Source organism: Triticum aestivum, chromosome 3B, assembly GCF_018294505.1.
Source record: "Triticum aestivum cultivar Chinese Spring chromosome 3B, IWGSC CS RefSeq v2.1, whole genome shotgun sequence".
Classification (NCBI taxonomy): Eukaryota; Viridiplantae; Streptophyta; class Magnoliopsida; order Poales; family Poaceae; genus Triticum; species Triticum aestivum.
Window position 1 is genome coordinate 324,714,316 of NC_057801.1, and position 22,870 is coordinate 324,737,185.

Genomic DNA, 22,870 nt, shown 5'->3' on the forward strand with positions numbered 1-22,870 from the left:
GTTAAGCTAAACAACAACTTGGAGAGTTGGAAGATAAAAGCTTGTCCGACTTAGTTCATTTTAAGGGATATCTTGTATGTGTGTTGAAGAAAGATGTTATTTTCATCGATTGACCCTCGTGATCAGTTAATGGACCTGTCATCTTAGCCAATCTTTGATTTGAGTATGGGCTATCCTCAAATCAAATCCGAACCAACGATGTTCGTAATGTTGTCTTACTCGTGGATTTTCCTCGAGCATACACCATTATATCGTTTGGGTCTGACTAGTGCTATCACTTGTTCACATAATTATGGAACTCCTTCTTCATGGAAACCAGGATGAGTTGTTGTTGAGCCCATCAGCAACATATTTAACCTCTCCATGATTATGTTGAACATCCATCTAGTGTTGGAAACTTTTGTAAACATTACCTTCGTGTTCCATTCATGAGGTATATATTCGGAGGAAAGAAGTGACTTTCTTTAATTCACGTGCACTTGGTGTAAGTTGCCGCCATGGATCCGAGAAAGATTGTTTTTGTTTCCTTTGGAATCATCCCAAGTCAGTCATGCATGTGCGAAGTATACATTGGACTGTGAGATTAGCTACCTCCATTCCATATGTGTCCCTAGCACGCCAAGCCACTGATTGACTTGCTCAAGGATAAGAAGTTCATCGATAAGTGCACACGGACTTCGATATCCTCGATGCTGGTTCCCCACCGGAACTCGATAGTGTTTTATTGTAAGACTACCATGTGATCATGTTTTGTCTAGGACAACATGTTCACATGTGTGCAGCAGAACCAGCTCATGTTTTGGAGCTTACTACCGTAGTCCATTTCCCGAGAATCTCGCAACGTCATCTCGTCGAATTGTGTTGCAAACTTTCATTTTTCTTCCTAGACTCGATGAGTCTGGATATCCTGACACCAACCAGATCTGAATCTCAGGCAAATATGATGGTTGGAACATTTCCCAAGAACTATAATACTGGTCCCTCGATAACCGGTAAAGTGGATGTTGTGGCCAACCCACCTAGCCGGAAGACCTATTATTGTAGTATCTTGATTGAAAATGTTGGCCACCTCCCCATAAGGATTTCATAGGGTTTTACTCCAATAAGTTACTCCTTATGGATTCTTGAGCTCCCGAAGTCCGACCTTTTACTTGATGTTCTAGTTATCAAACCATATTTATGAATGGGATACACTAGCACATCAAGGAGAACATTAGAAGCGGAGTGCTAAATGTCTCTCGGTCGATCATCCATATTTTGTTTCCTTGTCCTCGCTAAGGTGAAATCTGAGAAGGTGTTATCTTCCTTTGCATCTGCATCATCCATCATTAGCCATCATGGTAGTATGTTGTGTTGCCAGGATCCTTGACACGGATATTGGTAAAACCTTGATGAATATGGAAATGCTCAAGTTCTTGAGAGCACGCACAAGCGCTAGGTGTTATCATCGGCACTAACTGGTTTGCCCTCAGTCTCCTCGATTATGCTATAACTTTTCAAACAGTGGACTCACTCTCTACTGATGAGCTTCTCCCCCAGTTACTGAAATCATTCCTTGTGTTGTTTTCAACAAGGTAATCCACATCATCCATTCTAATCCAAGCATGCCATTCTACCGACCCCCTCCAAACGATCGCTCGAGAATTTCCTTAGGCTGGTATAAAGAGTTCCAATGATCTCTAAATCAAAGGTAATTCTTTTTGCCACTTAAGGGGATATTTTTACAAGTCACCTTCCCTGAGGTGCCCCGTTTTGGAATCATGGCAATTTCCCTCACTACTTTGAAACCCTCGTCAAATTGTTTCTTCTGTTGCTCCTGATGCATGTTTTGCCTCTCAGCTCGAGAGATGCTGCTATGTCTCATTCCATGAGTTGATCCTGAGTTGTTCGATCTTCGAGAAGATTAATTCTTCTGGAGTTTTCCTTCCCTCTTCTTGTCATCTTAGTTGGAGTTCTCAGAGCAAGACTTCAAGACAATGATGGTGATCGAATCAATGTTCTTATGAAGGGCAACCTGGATCGTGAAGATTGTGTTAGGTTGCGTTCCCCTTCGTCTTACCCTACACTTGAATCTCGGGTCGAGATTCTTGTTTAGTGGGGGTGAGTTGTCACATCCCTAGCTTCTGGTGCTGCCTAGTGTTTGCATCATGTTTAAATTGTTGAAACTTGAATTGAGGAAATTGGAAGCCTCAAAAACTTAAATAAAAGAAGGGCAAAAACCCTAAAATCTCATTCATTGTTCCAAAATGCTCTTCTTAAATGTTTGATAATTTTTGGCAAGGGTTCTGGTCCCAACCAAAATATTGAACATTTTTAAGGACTTAATCTTGGGACTTTGAATTTAAATCATTAGCTATTTGAATTTGAATTATATTCATATAATTAGAATATAATTTCAAATACCCCTGAAATATTTTATGAGCTTTTGGAAAAGTCCATCTAGCAAAATAAAAATATTCAGAGGAGTTTTTGGCATTGTTTGAATTATTTTAAATTCAAAACAGTGGCAAAATAATTTAAAAAAAGAAAACAGAACAATAAAACAGAGCACTTACCTGGCGCTCACCTCACAGCCCACCTGGTGGCCCAACAGGACCGGCCCAGCGCGGCCCAGCCTACCTCCTTCTGTCGTCTTCCTCCCCCTCGCCCCGAAGCTGCTCGGTGGCGAGCGCCGACGCCGCCCCGGCCACCTCCTGCTTGCCGCTTCGCCCTGGCCTCTTCGGGTGACACCACGCAGCCCCCTCGCTCCTCTCTCTCACTCTCTCCCGACCCCTTCTCCCTTCTCTGCTCTCCCCCTCTCGCGCCCGAGCGCGCTCATCGCCGCCGCTCGCTGCTGCCGTGACCACAACCACTGCCTCGCCATGCCGATGCGCCCAGAGGCTCCGCCTCGACCCCCTCGTCCTCTCCACCAAGCCACGAGGTCCCGGACGCGCTGCAACGCCGCCACCGTCGCCTTCTCCACCACCGGCCGCCGAGGATCTTCACCGTTGATTCGCCACTGTCGTTGCTTCCCCGAGCTCACTAGCCATCTCTACGCGACCATGTGAGCCTCCGGTCGATTCCCTTCTCTTCCCCGCGTCATTTCCGCCTCGTAGCCGCCGCCGCCATTGAGGCCGAAGCTCACCTCCGCCGAGCTCGCCGCCGGCGTAGCTCCGGTGACCATTTGGTCACCCCGGCGAGCCCTGCGCGTTTGTAGTTTCCCGTGGAGCATGCCTAGCGCAAAAACTAGCCCTCTTGCTCTCTGCAGCATCAAACCCGTGGTCGCCCGAACTCCGGCCGCCGCCGTCGTCGTAGTTGCCGTCGCTTCGGGCCACCCCAGCTCCATTCGCCGCCACCAGTGGATGAGCCACTCCTCCAGCTCCCCGTAGAGCCCAACCCCGTCGCAAACCACCGTCTGTAGCACCGCCCCGAGCAACTCCGGCGAGGTCCCGCCGTCGCCGTGGTCGCCGGCGTCACTTGCCGACGTGGCCGCGTGATTAGCGCTAATCACGGCCAGCTAAACCTCCCCAGAGCCACTGACGTATGGGCCCCACGCCCTTATTTAATCTTTATTATTTTCTGTTAAGTTTTAACCTAACCACCGTGGGCCCACATGTCAGCTTTGACCAAGCTGACGTGGCCGTTGACTGGGCCCACATGTCAGCAACACATACCAGCCTGAGACAATGACCAGTGGACCCCACTGGTCAGGTTTGACCTGAACCTGCCCTGTTGACCTGATGACATCAGGGCGATGTCATGCTGACGCATTAAATGATTTTCTGGATTTAAAATAAATCAGAAAATCCAGAAAATATCCCAAACTTCAAAAAATTCATAGAAATTCAACCGTAACTCCAAATTAAATAATTTATATATGAAAAATTATCAGAAAAATTCAATCTATCCATCTGTACCATTTTCATGCATGATAGAACAATTTATAGCTGCTGTTTAGGACAATTCAATTAAATGGCATTTAAATAATCACATGTGGAGTCTGAATTTGAACCTAGGGTTCAAACCAACTCCATTTAACTTGCTGCTAGTTGCATTAGCTCAAATCACATCATATTGCCATGTCACATTCATGCATCATATTGTTCGCATTGCATTGATTGTGTTCTTCCTTGTTTGCCGGTAATTGTCCCCTCTCGATAGACGTGTACCGGCGATGTGATCGATGACACCGATGAAGAGCTATATTATCTTCAAAAGTGCCAGGCAAGCAAAACCCCCTTGTTCATTCCGATACAATCCCACTCTCTCGCTCCTGCTCTCTTTTACTGCATTAGGACAACACCGATTCAACTGTTACATGCTGCGGTAGTTGAACCCCTTTATCCTCTGCATGACCTGTCATTGCCACAGTAATTAGATGAAACCCACTAGCATGAGTAGGAGTTGTTTGAGCCCTATTGTGCCTACTCATTCATGCTTGTTTGTCATGCCTGCTACTGCTTAGAGTTGAGTCAGGTCTGATTCATCGGGGATGAATCAGAGGTGTGTGAACATGTCCTACTGTGTGTGAGCTAAGTGTGTGAACACGATTTGGTAAAGGTAGCAGTGAGAGGCCATGTAGGAGTACATGGTGGGTTGTCTCATTGCAGCCGTCCTCAGGAACTGAGTTCTGTGTTTGTGATCCATGATCAGTTACTACCACACATTCGGCTCCGGGCGCTCCAAGCTCTCTTGACTTATTAATCTACTTGATCTCTGTCCAGGAGTTGCAACTAGTTTCTGGTGTTTGTAGGTAGTGTTAGTAGTCTACCAAGTGGCACCCGGTACAGGTGGGCTTGGGACAGACTAGGCATAGTGGCACGGTGTACCAAGCGTAGATCCACCCGTCGAGGTGGGCCTGGGAACCCTGCACACATCATTTGGGGCCGTGAGCGACACCCCGGCCGGATCTCCTTGCGGATGGAACCCGAATAGGCGATAAACCTGGACAAGAGACTTGTGTGGTTAGTCAGGTCGTGGCCGACTCCCTCGCCAGGCTTCCGCTTGAAGGTTGCCGAGATACACGACGTGTACATGGTGGTAAGTGGCGAGAGCGTGTGTGAAGAAGTACACCCCTGCAGGGTTAACATCATCTATTCGAATAGCCGTGTCCGCGGAAAAGGACTTCTGGGTTGCTTATACCAGTTCATAGACAAGTGAAAGTGGATACTCTAAAATACGCAAGATAAGCGTGAGTGCTATGGATGGCGTTCTCGTAGGGAGACGGGAGCGGATCCATAGTGGTGTATTGATATGGTGAATATGTGGACTCGTGTGCGCCACCTCAAAAGAGTTACTTGCAGTCGTAGTCTAGGTTAGCCACCGAGTCAAAGCTAGCTTGCTGCAGTCAAACTCCACCATCCCCTTTGTTGATAATGATGCATATGTAGGTAGTTCTGATGTAAGTCTTGCTGGGTACATTTGTACTCACGTTTGCCTATTTTACGTTTTTGCAGAGAGACTTCCGTCTCGCTAGTAGTACCGCGTGGACTTCGACGTTTAGCTTGTTACCTCAGCTACGATCTTGTGCCCTCGGCAGGATCTGGTAGATAGTCAGGCTTCTCAGCCTTTTTCATTTATAGTTGTCTGTACTCAGACATGTTAAGCTTCCGCATGTGCTTTGACTTGTATGCTCTGATTGTTGGGTCATGAGACCCATGTTTGTAATATCTCGCTCCTCGGAGCCTATTGAATAAATTACTTGAGTCGTAGAGTCATGTTGTGATGCCATGTTGTATTTGCACATATCGAGCATATTGTGTGTATGTTATTGAAATGCTTGGTATGTGTGGGATCTGACTATCTAGTTGTTTATCCTTAGTAGCCTCTCTTACCGGGAAATGTCTCCTAGTGTTTCCACTGAGCCATGGTAGCTTGCTACTGCTCTGGAATACTTAGGCTGGCCGGCATGTGTCCTTCTTCGTTCCTGTGTCTGTCCCTTCGGGGAAATGTCACGCGATGAATACCAGAGTCCTGTTAGCCCGCTACAGCCCGGTTCGCCGGAGTCCTGCTAGCCTAGTGCTACAGCCTGGATTCACTCGCTGATGACCGACACGTTCGATGTTGGGTCATGGATGCCTGTCCCTGTAAGTTTGTGCCACTTTGGGTTTACAACTAGCCATGTCAGCCCGGGCTCCTTATCATATGGATGCTAGCGACACTATCATATACGTGTGCCAAAAGGCGCAAACGGTCCCGGGCAAAGGTAAGGCGACACCCGTGGGGATACCGTGCGTGAGGCCGCAAAGTGATATGAGGTGTTACATGCTAGATCGATGTGGCATTGAGTCGTTGTCCTGACAGTCTGCGTGTCTCCCGAACCCGTAGGGTCTACACACTTAAGGTTCGGTGACGCTAGGGTTATTAGGAAGACTTGTATGTGATTACCGAATGTTGTTCGGAGTCCCGGATGAGACCCCGGACGTCACGAGGAGTTCCGGTAGGTTCCGGAGGTAAAGATTTATATATGGGAAGTTGTCATGCGGACACCGGAAAGTTTCGGGGGCATATCGGTATTGTACTGGGGCCACCGGAAGGGTTCCGGGGGTCCACTAGGAGGGGCCACCCCTCTCGGAGGGCCTCATGGGCCGCGTGGGGAAGGGAACCAGCCCCTGGAGGGCTAGGCGCCCCCCCTTGGGCCCATGCGCCTAGGGTTGGGGGGAACCCTAAGGAGGGGCACCCCCTTTGCTTGGGGGGCAAGCCCCCTCCCTGGCTGCCGCCCCCCCACTAGATCTCATCTAAAGGGCGCCGGCCCCCTTCCCCCTTCCCCTATAAATAGAGGGGCAAGGGGAGGGCTGAACACCTGATAAAAGGCGCAGCCCCTCCCCTCCCCAACACCTCTCCTCCTCCGTTGAGCGCTTGGCGAAGCCCTGTCGGAGTACTGCCTCTCCACCATCCTCATGCCGTCGTGCTGCTGCTGGAGCCTTCTTCCTCAACCTCTCCTTCCCGTACCGTACGTGTGTTGAGCGTACCATACCGTACATGGATCAAGAAGGAGGAGACGTCGTCCGTACCGTACCATACATGGATCAAGAAGGAGGAGACGTCGTCCGTACTGTACTTGTGTTGAATGCGGAGGTGTTGTCCGTTCAACACTTGGTCATCGGTGATTTGAATCACGTCGAGTACGACTCCATCATCACCGTTCCCTTGAACGCTTCCGCACGCGATCTACAAGTGGTATGTAGATGCAATCTCTCTCCCATGACTCGTTGCTTAGATGAACTCATAGATGGATCTTGGTGAAACCGTAGGAAAAAATTTAAATTTCTGCAACGTTCTCCAACAGTTGCATCATGAGCTAGGTCTATGTGTAGTTCTCTATTGCACGAGTAGAACACAATTTTTTTATGGGCGTAGATCTTGTCAACTTGCTTGCCGCTACTAGTATTTTCTTGATTCAGCGGTATTGTGGGATGAAGCGGCCCGGACCGACCTTACACGTACGCTTACGTGAGACAGGTTCCACCGACTGACATGCACTAGTTGCATAAGGTGGTTAGCGGGTGTCTGTCTCTCCTACTTTAGTTGGAGCGGATTAGATGAAAAGGGTCCTTATGAAGGGTAAATAGAAGTTGACAAAATCACGTTGTGGTTATTCGTAGGTAAGAAAACGTTCTTGCTAGAACCCAATTGCAGCCACGTAAAAGATGCAACAACAATTAGAGGACGTCTAACTTGTTTTTGCAGCAATTGTCATGTGATGTGATATGGCCAGAAGTTGTGATGAATGATGAATGATATATTGTGATGTATGAGATCATGTTCTTGTAATAGGAATCACGACTTGCATGTCGATGAGTATGACAACCGGCAGGAGCCATAGGAGTTGTCTTTATTTTTTGTATGACCTGCGTGTCATTGATGAACGCCATGTAAATTACTTTACTTTATTGCTAAATGCGTTAGCCATAGAAGTAGAAGTAGTCGTTGGCGTGACAACTTCATGAAGACACAATGATGGAGATCATGATGATGGAGATCATTGTGTCATGCCGGTGACGAAGATGATCATGGAGCCCCGAAGATGGAGATCGAAGGAGCTATATGATATTGGCCATATCATGTAACTACTTTATAATTGCATGTGATGTTTATTATGTTTTATGCATCTTGTTTACTTAGAACGACGGTAGTAAATAAGATGACCCCTTATAATATTTCAAGAAAGTGTTCCCCCTAACTGTGCACCATTGCTAAAGTTCGTCGTTTCGAAGCACCACGTGATGATCGGGTGTGATAGATCCTTACGTTCGCATACAACGGGTGTAAGACAGATTTACACATGGAGAACACTTAGGGTTAACTTGACGAGCCTAGCATGTACAGACATGGCCTCGGAACACAGAGACCGAAAGGTCGAACATGAGTCATATGGAAGATACGATCAACATGGAGATGTTCACTGATGATGACTAGTCCGTCTCACGTGATGACCGGACACGGCCTAGTCAACTCGGATCGTGTAACACTTAGATGACTAGAGGGATGTCTAATCTGAGTGGGAGTTCATTAAATAATTTGATTAGGTGAACTTAATTATCATGAACTTAGTCTAAATTTTTTGCAAAAATATGTCTTGTAGATCAAATGGCCAATGCTCATGTCAACATGAACTTCAACGCGTTCCTAGAGAAAACCAAGCTGAAAGATGATGGCAGCAACTATTTGGACTGGGTCCGGAACCTGAGGATCATCCTCATAGCAGCCAAGAAAGACTATGTCCTAGATGCACCGCTAGGTGAAGCACCCATCCTAGAGAACCAAGACGTTATGAACACTTGGCAATCACGTGCTGATGATTACTCCCTCATTCAGTGCGGCATGCTTTATAGCTTAGAACCGGGGCTCCAAAAGCATTTTGAGAAGCACGGAGCATATGAGATGTTCGAGGAGCTGAAAATGGTTTTCCAAGATCATGCCCGGGTCGAGAGATATGAAGTCTCCGACAAGTTCTATAGTTGTAAGATGGAGGAAAACAGTTCTGTCAGTGAGCACATACTCAAAATGTCTGGGTTGCACAACCGCCTGTCCCAGTTGGAGATCAACCTCCCGGAAGAGGCGGTCATTGACAGAATCCTTCAGTCGCTCCCACCAAGCTACAAGAGTTTTGTGTTGAACTACAATATGCAGGGGATGGTAAAGACCATTCCTGAAGTATTCTCAATGCTGAAGTCAGCAGAGGTTGAAATCAAGAAAGAACATCAAGTGTTGATGGTCAATAAGACCACTAAGTTCAAGAAGGGCAAGGGTAAGAAGAACTTCAAGAAGGACGGCAAAGATGTTGCCGCGCCCGGTAAGCCAGTTGCCGGGAAGAAGTCAAAGAATGGACCCAAGCCTGAGACTGAGTGCTTTTATTGCAAGGGGAAGGGTCACTCGAAGCGGAACTGCCCCAAATACTTAGCAGACAAGAAGGCTGGCAACACTAAAGGTATATTTGATATACATGTAATTGATGTGTACCTTACCAGTACTCGTAGTAACTCCTGGGTATTTGATACCGGTGCCGTTGCTCACATTTGTAACTCACAGCAGGAGCTGCAGAATAAGCGGAGACTGGCGAAGGACGAGGTGACGATGCGCGTCGGGAATGGTTCCAAGGTCGATGTGATCGCCGTCGGCACGCTACCTCTACATTTACCTACGGTATTAGTTTTAAACCTCAATAATTGTTATTTAGTGCCAAGTTTGAGCATGAACATTGTATCTGGATCTCGTTTGATACGAGATGGCTACTCATTTAAATCTGAGAATAATGGTAGTTCTATTTATATGAGAGATATGTTTTATGGTCAATGGTTTGTTCTTAATGAATCTCGAACGTAATGTTACACATATTCATAGTGTGAATACCAAAAGATGTAAAGTTGATAACGATAGTCCCACATACTTGTGGCACTGCCGCCTTGGTCACATTGGTGTCAAGCGCATGAAGAAGCTCCATGCTGATGGACTTTTAGAGTCTCTAGATTAAGAATCATTTGACACATGCGAACCATGCCTCATGGGCAAAATGACCAAGACCCCGTTCTCCGGAACAATGGAGCGAGCAACCAACTTATTGGAAATCATACATACTGATGTGTGTGGTCCAATGAGTGTTGAGGATCGCGGAGGATATCGTTATGTTCTCACTCTCACTGATGACTTGAGTAGATATCGGTATGTCTTCTTGATGAAACACAAGTCTGAGACCTTTGAAAAGTTCAAGGAATTTCAGAATGAAGTAGAGAATCAACGTGACCGAAAGATAAAGTTCTTACGATCGGATCGTGGAGGATAATATTTAAGTCACGAATTTGTTACACACTTAAGAAAATGTGGAATCGTTTCACAACTCACGCCGCCTGGAACACCTCAGCGTAATGGTGTGTCCGAACATCGTAATCGCACTCTATTGGATATGGTGCGATCAATGATGTCTCTTACCGATTTACCGCTATCATTTTGGGGATACGCTCTAGAGACAGCTACATTCACTTTAAATAGGGCACTGTCTAAATCCGTTGAGATGACACCGTATGAATTATGGTTTGGGAAGAAACCTAAGCTGTCGTTTCTAAAAGTTTGGGGATGCGATGCTTATGTCAAAAAACTTCAACCTGAAAAGCTCGAACCCAAGTCGGAAAAATGCGTCTTCATAGGGTACCCTAAGGAAACCATTGGGTATACCTTCTACTTAATATCCGAGGGCAAGATCTTTGTTGCCAAGAACGGATCCTTTCTGTAAAAGAGTTTCTCTCGAAAGGAGTAAGTGGGAGGAAAGTAGAACTCGATGAAGTACTACCTCTTGAACCGGAAAGTAGTGCAGCTCAGGAAAACGTTCCTGTGGTGCCTACACCGACTGGAGCGGAAATTAATGATGATGATCAAGGTACTTCTGATCAAGTTGCTACCGAACTTCGTAGGTCCAGAAGGACACGTTCCACACCAGAGTGGTATGGCAACCCTGTCCTGGAAATCATGTTGTTAGACAACGGTGAACCTTCGAACTATGAAGAAGCGATGGCGGGCCCAGATTCCAACAAATGGCTAGAAGCCATGCAATCCGAGATAGAATCCATGTATGAAAACAAAGTATGGACTTTGACTGACTTGCCCGATGACCGGCGAGTGATAGAAAACAAATGGATCTTTAAGAAGAAGACGGGCGCGGATGGTAATGTCACCATCTATAAAGCTCGACTTGTCGCTAAGGGTTATCGGAAAGTTCAAGGGATTGACTACGATGAGACTTTCTCTCCAGTAGCGAAGCTTAAGTCCGTCCGAATCATGTTAGCAATTGCCGCATACTATGGTTATGACATATGGCAGATGGACGTCAAAACGGCATTCCTTAACGGTTATCTTAAGGAAGAGTTGTATATGATGCAGCCAGAGGGTTTTGTCGATCCTAAGAATGCTAACAAAGTATGCAAGCTCCAGCGATCCATTTATGGGCTGGTGCAAGCATCTCGGAGTTGGAACATTCGCTTTGATGAGATGATCAAAGCGTTTGGGTTTATGCAGTCTTATGGAGAAGCCTGCATTTACAAGAAAGTGAGTGGGAGCTCTGTAGCATTTCTCATATTATATGTAGATGACATACTTTTGATGGGAAATGATATAGAATTCTTGGACAACATTAAGGCCTACCTGAATAAGTGTTTTTCAATGAAGGACCTTGGAGAAGCTGCTTACATATTAGGCATCAAGATCTATAGGGATAGATCGAGACGCCTCATAGGTCTTTCACAAAGCACATACCTTGATAAGATTTTGAAGAAGTTCAAAATGGATCAGTCCAAGAAAGGGTTCTTGCCTGTACTGCAAGGTGTGAGATTGAGCTCAGCTCAATGCCCGACCACGACAAAAGATAAAGAAGAGATGAGTGTCATCCCCTATGCCTCAGCCATAGGATCTATTATGTATGCCATGCTGTGTACCAGACCTGATGTAAACCTTGCCGTAAGTTTGGTAGGAAGGTACCAAAGTAATCCCGGCAAGGAACACTGGACAGCGGTCAAGAATATCCTGAAGTACCTGAAAAGGACAAAGGACATGTTTCTCTTTTATGGAGGTGATGAAGAGCTCGTCGTAAAGGGTTACATCGATGCTAGCTTCGACACAGATCTGGATGACTCTCAGTCACAAACCGGATACGTGTATATGTTGAATGGTGCAGCAGTAAGCTGGTGCAGCTACAAGCAGAGCGTCGTGGCGGGATCTACATGTGAAGCGGAGTACATAGCGGCCTCGGAGGCAGCGCATGAAGCTATTTGGGTGAAGGAGTTCATCACTGACCTAGGAGTCATACCCAATGCGTCGGGGCCGATCAAACTCTTCTGTGACAACACTGGAGCTATTGCCCTTGCCAAGGAGCCCAGGTTTCACAAGAAGACCAGGCACATCAAGCGTCGCTTCAACTCCATTCGTGAAAATGTTCAAGATGGAGACATAGAAATTTGCAAAGTGCATACGGATCTGAATGTCGCAGATCCGTTGACTAAACCTCTTCCGCGAGCAAAACATGATCAGCACCAGAACTCTATGGGTGTTCGATTCATCACAATGTAACTAGATTATTAACTCTAGGGCAAGTGGGAGACTGTTGGAAATATGCCCTAGAGGCAATAATAAAAGGATTATTATTATATTTCCTTGTTCATGATAATTGTCTTTTATTCATGCTATAATTGTATTATCCGGAAATCGTAATACACGTGTGAATACATAGACCACAATACGTCCCTAGTAAGCCTCTAGTTTACTAGCTCGTTGATCAACAGATAGTCATGGTTTCCTGACTATGGACATTTGGATGTCGTTGATAACGGGATCACATCATTAGGAGAATGATGTGATGGACAAGACCCAATCCTAAGCATAGCACAAGATCGTGTAGTTCGTTTTGCTAGAGCTTTTCCAATGTCAAGTATCTCTTCCTTAGACCATGAGATCGTGTAACTCCCGGATACCGTAGGAGTGCTTTGGGTGTACCAAACGTCACAACGTAACTGGGTGACTATAAAGGTGCACTACAGGTATCTCCGAAAGTGTCTGTTGGGTTGACACGGATCGAGACTGGGATTTGTCACTCTGTATGACGGAGAGGTATCACTGGGCCCACTCGGTAGTGCATCATCATAATGAGCTCAGAGTGACCAAGTGTCTGGCCACGGGATCATGCATTACGGTACGAGTAAAGTGACTTGCCGGTAATGAGACTGAACGAGGTATTGGGATACCGACGATCGAGTCTCGGGGCAGTAACATACCGACTGACAAAGGGAATAGTATACGGGATTGCTTGAATCCTCGACATCATGGTTCATCCGATGACATCATCGAGGAGCATGTGGGAGCCAACATGGGTATCCAGATCCCTTTGTTGGTTATTGACCGGAGAGCCGTCTCGGTCATGTCTGCGTGTCTCCCGAACCCGTAGGGTCTACACACTTAAGGTTCAGTGACGCTAGGGTTATTAGGAAGACTTGTATGTGATTACCGAATGTTGTTCGGAGTCCCGGATGAGATCCCGGACGTCACGAGGAGTTCCGGTAGGTTCCGGAGGTAAAGATTTATATATGGGAAGTTATTATGCGGACACCGGAAAGTTTCGGGGGCATATCGATATTGTACCGGGGCCACCGGGAGGGGCCACCCCTCTCGGAGGGCCTCATAGGCCGCGTGGGGCAGGGAACCAGCCCCTGGATGGCTGGGCGCCCCCCCCTTGGGCCCATGCGCCTAGGGTTGGGGGGGGGAACCCTAAGGGGGGCGCACCCCCTTTGCTTGGGGGGCAAGCCCCCTCCCTGGCCGCCCCCCCCCTCTAGATCTCATCTAGAGGGGGCCGGCCCCCTTCCCCCTTCCCCTATAAATAGAGGGGCGAGGGGAGGGCTGAACACCTGATAAAAGGCACAACCCCTCCCCTCCCCAACACCTCTCCTCCTCCGTTGAGCGCTTGGTGAAGCCCTGTGGGAGTACTGCCTCTCCACCATCATCACGCCGTCGTGCTGCTGCTGGAGCCTTCTTCCTCAACCTCTCATTCCCCCTTGCTGGATCAAGAAGGAGGAGACGTCGTCCATACCATACGTGTGTTGAACGCGGAGGTGCTGTCCGTTCAGCACTTGGTCATCGGTGATTTGAATCACGGCGAGTACGACTCCATCATCACCGTTCCCTTGAACGCTTCCGCACGCGATCTACAAGTGGTATGTAGATGCAATCTCTCTCCCATGACTCGTTGCTTAGATGAAGCAGAGGACGCAGGGCCCTGGCAGCAAGTAAACGATGCGGGGCATCCGGCAGCGACGACGCTTGGCGTCAGGCAGTGCGAGGAAGGCCGGGATGGCGGGGTTGTGAGAAGCAGAGGCTGCCGGCGGTGTCAGGTAGACGAGGAGGCGGGGACGAGGCAGCAAGGTGGCGGGGTCGCGCGCGGGGTGGCCCTCTGGTGAGTGGCGGCGCACGTGGGAGATCGAGAGGGTGAGGAGATAGAGCGGAGGGAGAGGTCTAGCGAGCGACGCGTTCGGGCGCTGCGTGTGTGAGTGGCAGCGAAGGGGGAACGAGGGGAGACGAGGATCGGGCAGATGCTCGCTAGGGTTAGAAAGGGTTGGGCCTCAAGGGGTTTAGTGGGCCGGCCTGGCCTAGTGGCATGCTGCTACTCGAAGGTGCAGCTAGGCTGGGCTCTCTCCTCTCTCTCTCTTTAATTTCTATAACAGAAAAACATTAGAGAGAAGGAAAATGAAGAGGGGTGTTAGGGAAAGAATATACGCATAGGGTTAATTTCTCTGGACTCCTAAAAATGAGCTTGATCCAGGTAAAATAGAAGTGGGCATGAATGGAAGTTTAAATTCAAACTCATTTGAATTTAATTCAAATGGTTTGAACTAGGACAAGAATTTAGAAGTGTCCAAAAATGTTGACATTTTTGGTGGGGCTCCGATAAACAGAGAAAGAATTATTGACAAGGTTTTAAGGTCAACTCAGAGCAGAAGAGGCATGGGATTTATTTTGCACGTGTGTTATGGTGATTCCCCAAAGAATGGAATGCTTTGTTATAGCTCCCTAATAATATTGGGAGGATATGTTATAAAGAGAAAACACCATGTGAATTCCCTCAATTTAAATGGATCGAAGATCCATACAATTTATTTATCTGAGTTTTTAAAAAAGGGGTTGCATGATGACATGATGCAATGCACATGATGCAAGGATGAATGCAATGAACAAAACAAATCACACAACGAATCTCAGAATACAAGGAAGGCATCTGGAGCGTCGGTCTCGGGGCGTTACAACATATGACATTAAGCTTAACCCGGAAAAATGTGTTTTTGGCGTACCAGCCGGAAAGCTCTTGGGCTTCATGGTATCTGGTAGAGGAATTGAAGCAAACCCAGCAAAGATCCGAGTTCTGTCACAATTGGATATCCCAAAGGACCTCAAACAAATACAAAAATTGACGGGATGCGTGGCGGCTCTGAGCCGCTTTATCTCCCGTTTAGGAGAAAGGGCATTACCTCTTTATCGCCTCCTCCGATGCACCGAACACTTCGAGTGGACGGATGCCGCCACGGCCGGACTCGAAGAAATAAAAGCCATATTGGCAACAAACCCGGTCCTAGCCGCACCCAACATGGGCGAACCAATGCTATTATATATCGCGGCAACTCATCAAGTTGTGAGCGCAGTGCTCGTTGTCGAACGAGAAACGGACGGACACAGGTTTCCCCTACAAAAACCAGTTTACTACGTGTCCACTGTCCTAACTCCATGCAAGTCACGGTACCCACATTATCAAAAGATAGCGTACGCGGTGTTCATGGCATCCAGGAAGCTGCGACACTACTTTCAAGAGTGTTCGATAACAGTAGCCTCCGAAGTACCTCTTAGCGACATTATAAACAATCGCGACGCGACAGGCCGGATTGCCAAATGGGCCATTGAGCTCCTCCCGTTCGACATAACCTATAAGCCACGACGAGCTATTAAGTCGCAAATTTTGGCCGACTTCGTCGCCGAATGGACTGAAGCCGAACTCCCTAAAGAGTACGACGCATATTCCAACTGGATAATGCACTTCGACGGCTCCAAAATGTTGGATGGCCTGGGGGCTGGCATCGTTTTGACATCCCCAACCGGAGATACGGTTCAATACGTACTCCAGATAATGTATACGGACTCCAACAACGCAGCCGAATACAAGGCAATTCTACACAGCGTCCGGATGGCAGTCTCCATGGGCATTCAACCCCTAGAGGTGCGCGGGGATTCGAACCTCGCGATATCCCAAATAAATGGAGACTTCGATGCAAAGGATTCGAAAAGGGCAGCTTATCGCAACGCCGTCCTAAAAATGTCAGCTCGGTTTGAAGGGCTCGAATTTCACCATATAGCCCAGGATAACAACCAGGCAGCAGACAGATTGGCGCGCATTGGTGCAAAGCACAATTCCGTCCCTCCCAACATCTTCCTAGAGAGGCTGTTCAAGTCATCCATACTATGGGAGGGGGAATCCGGAAATAACAACCCAGACCCAACCGCACTGCCCGACACCGAACATTCTGACACAATTGGTGGTTCTACCAACGAAGTAACATCTTCAGCCCACGTAATAATGGCAGTCATTGCCCCGTGGACGGAACCATTCCTAGCCTACCTAACCAGGCAGGAACTTCCCGAGGACCAAAACGAGGCCCGCTGCATAGTGCGGCTATCTAAAGCCTATAAGGTCCATGAGGGAGAGCTTTACAAGAAAAGCACAACCGGAGTCCTTCAAAGGTGTATCTCCGAAGAGGAAGGGCGGAATCTTCTGGCTGAAATTCATGCCGGACTCGGCGGTCACCACGCTGCAGCACGGGCCCTTGTAGGCAAGGCCTTCCGCACATGATTTTATTGGCCAATGGCCCGGGCAGATGCTCAGGACTTAGTCAAACGATGCGTCGGTTGCCAACTTTTTCCTAATCAAAGCCACATGCCACCCACCGCCCTCAAAACCATACCCATAACATGGCCCTTCGTGGTCTGGGGGCTTGACATGGTCGGACCCCTTAAAGGAGGAACCCACAAGCAAAAATACCTACTGGTCATGGTGGATAAATTCACCAAATGGATAGAGGCTAAACCTGTTAAGACGGCCGAATCCGGACCGGTGATAGACTTCATATCAGGGGTCCTACACCGTTACGGCGTCCCCCATAGCATCATCACTGATAACGGCATGAACTTTACGGCCGTCGAGGTCAAACTCTGGTGCAAAAACATGGGCATCAAGCTCGACTATGCTTCAGTCTATCACCCTCAAACTAACGGTGAAGTAGAGCGAGCAAATGGTCTAATCATGAGCGGCATCAAACCTAGACTAGTGCGGTCCCTCAAGGAATCTAACACGCACTGGGTAGAGGAGCTCGACTCCGTACTCTGGGGGCTCTGGAGCACTCCGAATCGCACCACCGGATTTACACCATTCTTAATGGTATACGGCGCAGAGGCAGTTCTGCCCTGCAACATAATTCATGACTCACCTCGCGTGCGCATGTACGAAGAAAGAGAAGCCGAGCTCGATCGGCAGGACAGTTTGGACACATTGGAGGAGGAGCGTGACGTGACAAAAGCCCGTTCCGCATTCTATCAACAGCAACCTCGAAGATATCAAAGCAGCGAAGTATGGGCCAAAACTTACAAGGTTGGTGAGTTAGTTCTACGCCTGCCGGACAAGAAAAAGGACAAACTAAAGCCCAAATGGGAAGGTCCCTTTATCATCGAGCAAGTCCTGACCGGTGGAGCATACCGTCTGCGAGATGCATCGGATAACCGACTCGAGCCAAACCCATGGAACACAGCCCGTCTCCGAAGATTCTACGCCTAGCGCCAGATTCTAAGTTCGTCTCCTTCCTCCGTCTATATTTTACATATTAGTTGTCTTTTGTTTCTCTCCTTCTCCCTCCTTTTCTATTACAGCCTTTGAAAGCATTGTTCGCACACACTTGAAGCGCTATCCGCGCTCATTATACCTGGGGCTTCTTCAACAGAAGCTTATTTATACGGGCTTCATCCCAATACATGTGTCACACTTCCGCATGTAACTTTTATTCACCATTATATGCATCAATATGACTTAAGTTTTGGCCAAGCTGGGTTGCCTGGCTCCTGTGCTTACCCCTACGTTCCCGATTGTTCGGCTAGGTGGTAAAGGGAGCACCTCTGCGAGTGTTACTGCCGGGTCAGCCGGATGTGTACCTCAGACTGGGTGAAGCCAAAAGCTAGCGTTCTTAAGGGAATATTCAGTCGGTGAACTAAAAGACGATTTCTTATCTATTTATTTATCTGCCCCCAGATGTTTTTCTGCTTTTTTCGCAGTCCGGACATGCACTTTAGGGCATGCCCCCTAGGGAAAGGAACCCCTAACAGAACTATTCTCCCTGGAAGATGTTTCTTACTAACCATGTAATATAACATAACTAGTTGGGCACTTGTCTGATACAACACTAATGACCCCTACGCCTGGTCTCCACGCATGCCTTGGTTCTTAGATAACCGCGAGGGTATTCAGACACACTCCGGACTATCGGGTCCCGAGGTTGAAGCGAAAAGGTCCTCTATGACAAACGATCTACAATCTGGCTAGAAGGAATTTTACATGTCATCTTACATTACATAGTCAACTTGACTGGGCATATTCCTCTTCAATGCCATCCAGCAGGCTGTGTAGTTTACAGTCCTGTTGGGAATACTTTGCGGCCAATTCTACTTGGCCATACACCAAGCTCACAGGGATCTCCTTCCCATCGGGCCCTGCAGGTCCGACTTCAGCCATGTGGTTTGGGTCAGCCTTCGTGTACCGCATCTTCACCATGGCCCAGGCCTCCCTGGTGCCTTGACGGCAGGCCGATATCTTCCATAAGCGGAAGTGCTGCCGCACTCCCTGAAGCCTCTCTGCAAGCTCTCCAAGGCCTTCGGGCAGGGAGACAGATGGCCACAAGGCCTGGGCGACGCCTTTCATCACCTGGCGAACTCGTTCGTGTAGTTGCAAGAGCTCAGGAAGAAGGTCACCCATAGAACCGGGGATTTCCTCTGCAGGACGACCTGTGAGCATACCTACAGACATAACTCTGTTAGTTGACTTCCTCGCCAAACTCTTTTTCAAAGTTCGTTCAAGCACTTACTAAAAATGCCGCGTCGAAGCCGCCGATTCTCCTTAACGGAGTCAGATAGCTAGGCACGAACATCCTTTAGTTCCTCACCCAGCTGGGTGTTGGCATCTTGGAGATTATTTTTCTCCTGCCTCACCCTTGTAAGCACATTCTCGCCGGCCTTTAACCGGCGCATGAGCTGTTGCTTATCCGGATCTACCCCGGCGCCATTTGCAATATTATTATCAGACTTATACACACGCCACACTTCACAAATTACTTATATTTGGAAGCATATATTACCAGAGGGGGCCTCTTTGACTTCCCCCGCTACGGCTAGTGCGGCCTCAAGTTGGGCTTTGCACTCCTCCAGCTCCTGGGACAGTTGGGTATTCTTTTCTGCAAGATCCTGCACAATAAATGATCCTTAAATCAGTTATTATAACTATTTTAAGTCTCGGGGGCTACTGGCACATATAACTGTCAAATTTTCTCACCGGTATGTCTTTTACATACTGCTCCGTGGCTCTGGCTAGACCATTTTGTGCGGCACGGAGGTGCGCATCTCCTGAATTGAAGGCATCCAATGCCTCTCGAGAAAAACATGTGTCACGAAGAACTGTCCGGCGACGCCTGTGATTCATGGCACTCTCCACCTCGGAATTGGTGGCAGATAACCTGTCGGCATCCTCTGTCGGAGGAGCATCCGACGCATGCCTCGTGTTCGCCTCCGCCTCTGGACCTGGCTTTGGAGCCTGGCGAGCGGAGAATTTATTTGCAACCTCTCCGGATATAGTCTGGCGAGCGCTCTTCTTCCTGAAAAAGCATGAGCATTAGTATGCCCCCCTGGAATAAAACCTGGGAGCAAGATGACACGCCATACCGTTGCATCAGCGTTTCAATCTGGACTGCACTTCTTTTCGGCCTGTTGGGCCTTGCTGTCCCTTGTTGACCGGCCATCGCAGGCTCGGCCTTCCGCCTCAAGGACTTCCCCTGCGAAAAACCATTGGTATACAGTGATTAAAAACACGCACAGACGGGTCATTTTCAAAGTATTGGGACTTCGGTCTCAGTTACCTGCGAGGCGGGAAGTATTCCGGGGTAATCGGCCGTAATGGCGACCAAGGCATTATTGATGCTCAGTTGGTGGAAAATCCCGTCGATCAGCTTCACCGATATGTCCGGATCCTCTTGGGAGGTCGGATCGAGGAACCATTCCGGATCCTCAGGTTGTGGAGGCGGGCTGTTTATATCCTTTACGGCCCGGCGCAGTTCCTGCGCCAAAATCACAAAATGAGATACTTGACTATGGGAATACGGATCGGATAGGCAAAAATAAATGTCCGCTTACCCATCTTGGAGGATTGTTCATAGAAAATCCGCCCTGCGGATTGGTGCGGAGGAATTCCTCCTCTTCTCCCTTGTACAATGCGGACAAGATCTTCATCAGATCGGCGACCGTTCCCGTCCCCTTACGGCCGCAGCGGGTGGCATCATCCTCCCCGTTGAAATCCCACATGGGGTGGCCTCTATACTGGAGCGGCTGCACCCCTCGCATAATGCATGTGGCCGTGACCCCGATCATGGTCAGTCCGGAATGAGCTAACAACCTTATCTGGCTCATCAGGTAAATGACGTCCCTGTCATTTTCCCTCTGAGGGCTCCATGGACGCCAGCTTAGGTGTTTCTTCAAAGGAGCGTTACTAAACTCAGGGAGGCCGACCCGAACAGGGTCCGGTAGGGGGACATCTTCTATATAAAACCATGCCGAAGGCCAGTCTTCAGACGCCTTCTTCGGGGTTCCGGATAGATATCCAGTCCCGGCGATGCGCCATAGTTCGGCTCCGCCCACTTGATATATTGACCCCTCCTGAGAATGGGGCACAAGGCAGAACAACTTCTTCCACATCGCAAAATGAGCCTCGATGCCCAAAAATAGCTCGCAAAGGGCCACGAAGCCTGCAATATGCAAAATGGAGGAAGGCGTAAGGTTGTGCAACTGGAGGTCGTAGAACTCCAGGAGCCCCCGGAGAAACGGATGAATTGGAAATCCGAGCCCTCTTATCCAATAAGAGACAAAGCATACCCGCTCTCCTTTGGAGGAGCTGGGGACACTCTCCGCTTGCTTTCCCCCCTTATAGGTGGCGAGTCTGGCTCGAACCGGAACCATGAAGGCTGGGGGAAGAAATCCCTTGGTTTGGAGTGCCACTAGCTCACTGTGCGGGACAGAGCATCTCTCCCAATCTCCAGGCTGAGGGCTGTGAGGGCGAGAGGAGGAGTCGCGTCGACCGTCCATGATGGAATGGATTTCTGTTAGATGCGCTTTGATGAATACTCACGAGGGGAGAATGGTGTGATTCAGATCTAGATGCTCGTCTCTTTTATAGGCAGCTCATTTGCATAGCTAGGGGATTAAATGTAAAAATACCCCGGCTTTTTGCATTTGTTCGAAACGTGGAAGATAGCCATTATTGGGCGCAGAAGCCTAGGAGCGCAATATTTACAAGAAGCCGGACGCTATTCAATAGGTACATAGGATTTGGAGAAGAACTCGCCTTGCAATGCCAAATACTATCTACGCGCCGAACACATCGCCATTGAAGCCTGGTTCGGGGGCTACTGAGGGAGTCCTGGACTAGGGGGTGTCCGGATAGCCGAACTATCATCTTCGGCCGGACTCCTGGACTATGAAGATACAAGATTGAAGACTTCGTCCCGTGTCCGGATGGGACTTTCCTTGGCGTGGAAGGCAAGCTTGGCGATACGGATATGTAGATCTCTCCTATCGTTGTAACCGACTCTGTGTAACCCTAACCCTCTTCGGTGCCTATATAAACCGGAGGGTTTTAGTCCGTAGGACGAACAACAATCATACCATAGGCTAGCTTCTAGGGTTTATCCTCTCTGATCTCGTGGTAGATCTACTCTTGTACTACCCATATCATCAATATCAATCAAGCAGGAGTAGGGTTTTACCTCCATCGAGAGGGCCCGAACCTGGGTAAAAACATCGTGTCCCTTGTCTCCTGGTACCATCCGCCTAGACGCACAGTTCATGACCCCCTACACGAGATCTGCCGGTTTTGACACTAGCATCCTCTTAAATTTCAGACCTACTACGGGTCGGGGGTACGGCGGTAATCCCATGTGTCCCAAATAGTGGGCGGGAGCAATTTTAGCAGACCACATGTGTGTTTAGACCTTTGGACGTCAGGCCAGTAGGTTTCACAGGTCAGAGTTACAAAAGTAATTTCCTACTACAAACATTGGTCTCACGCAGTTTCGGGCGAGTAGAGTCTCTTTTGGCGCTTCATTCAAAATTTCGAAACAGAAGCATTCACGTTTAAAGTACTTTTGAGCTTTCAGGATTGACCGAAATAGACAACATTAAATCGGATCTTGTATGTTTGAAAACCTCATTAAATTATTGTCGATGGGATCACGAGAATCCCTATTACGGTTGTGGGGCACGGGGTCGTGAGAAGAGCATGATCAGCAGTGAGCACAAACACACGGGTCGTTTACCCAGGTTTGGGCCACAAGGATGCGTAACACCCTAGTCATGCTTTCGTGTGTATATATGTGTTCTTGGAGTTCTTGAGCTAGCTACAACGAGCGTCACTTGTCCAAGGGTCCGAATCCTTCTCCTGGATGCCTCGGGCCTCCTTTTATAGGCAAGGGGATCGTCACAGTGGCACACAGGAAGTGGCATCGGGGTACTATGGCTAAGCTTATCGCTTAGCCATTACGGGACAAGACGCATTTAATGCGCCCCCTAGGTG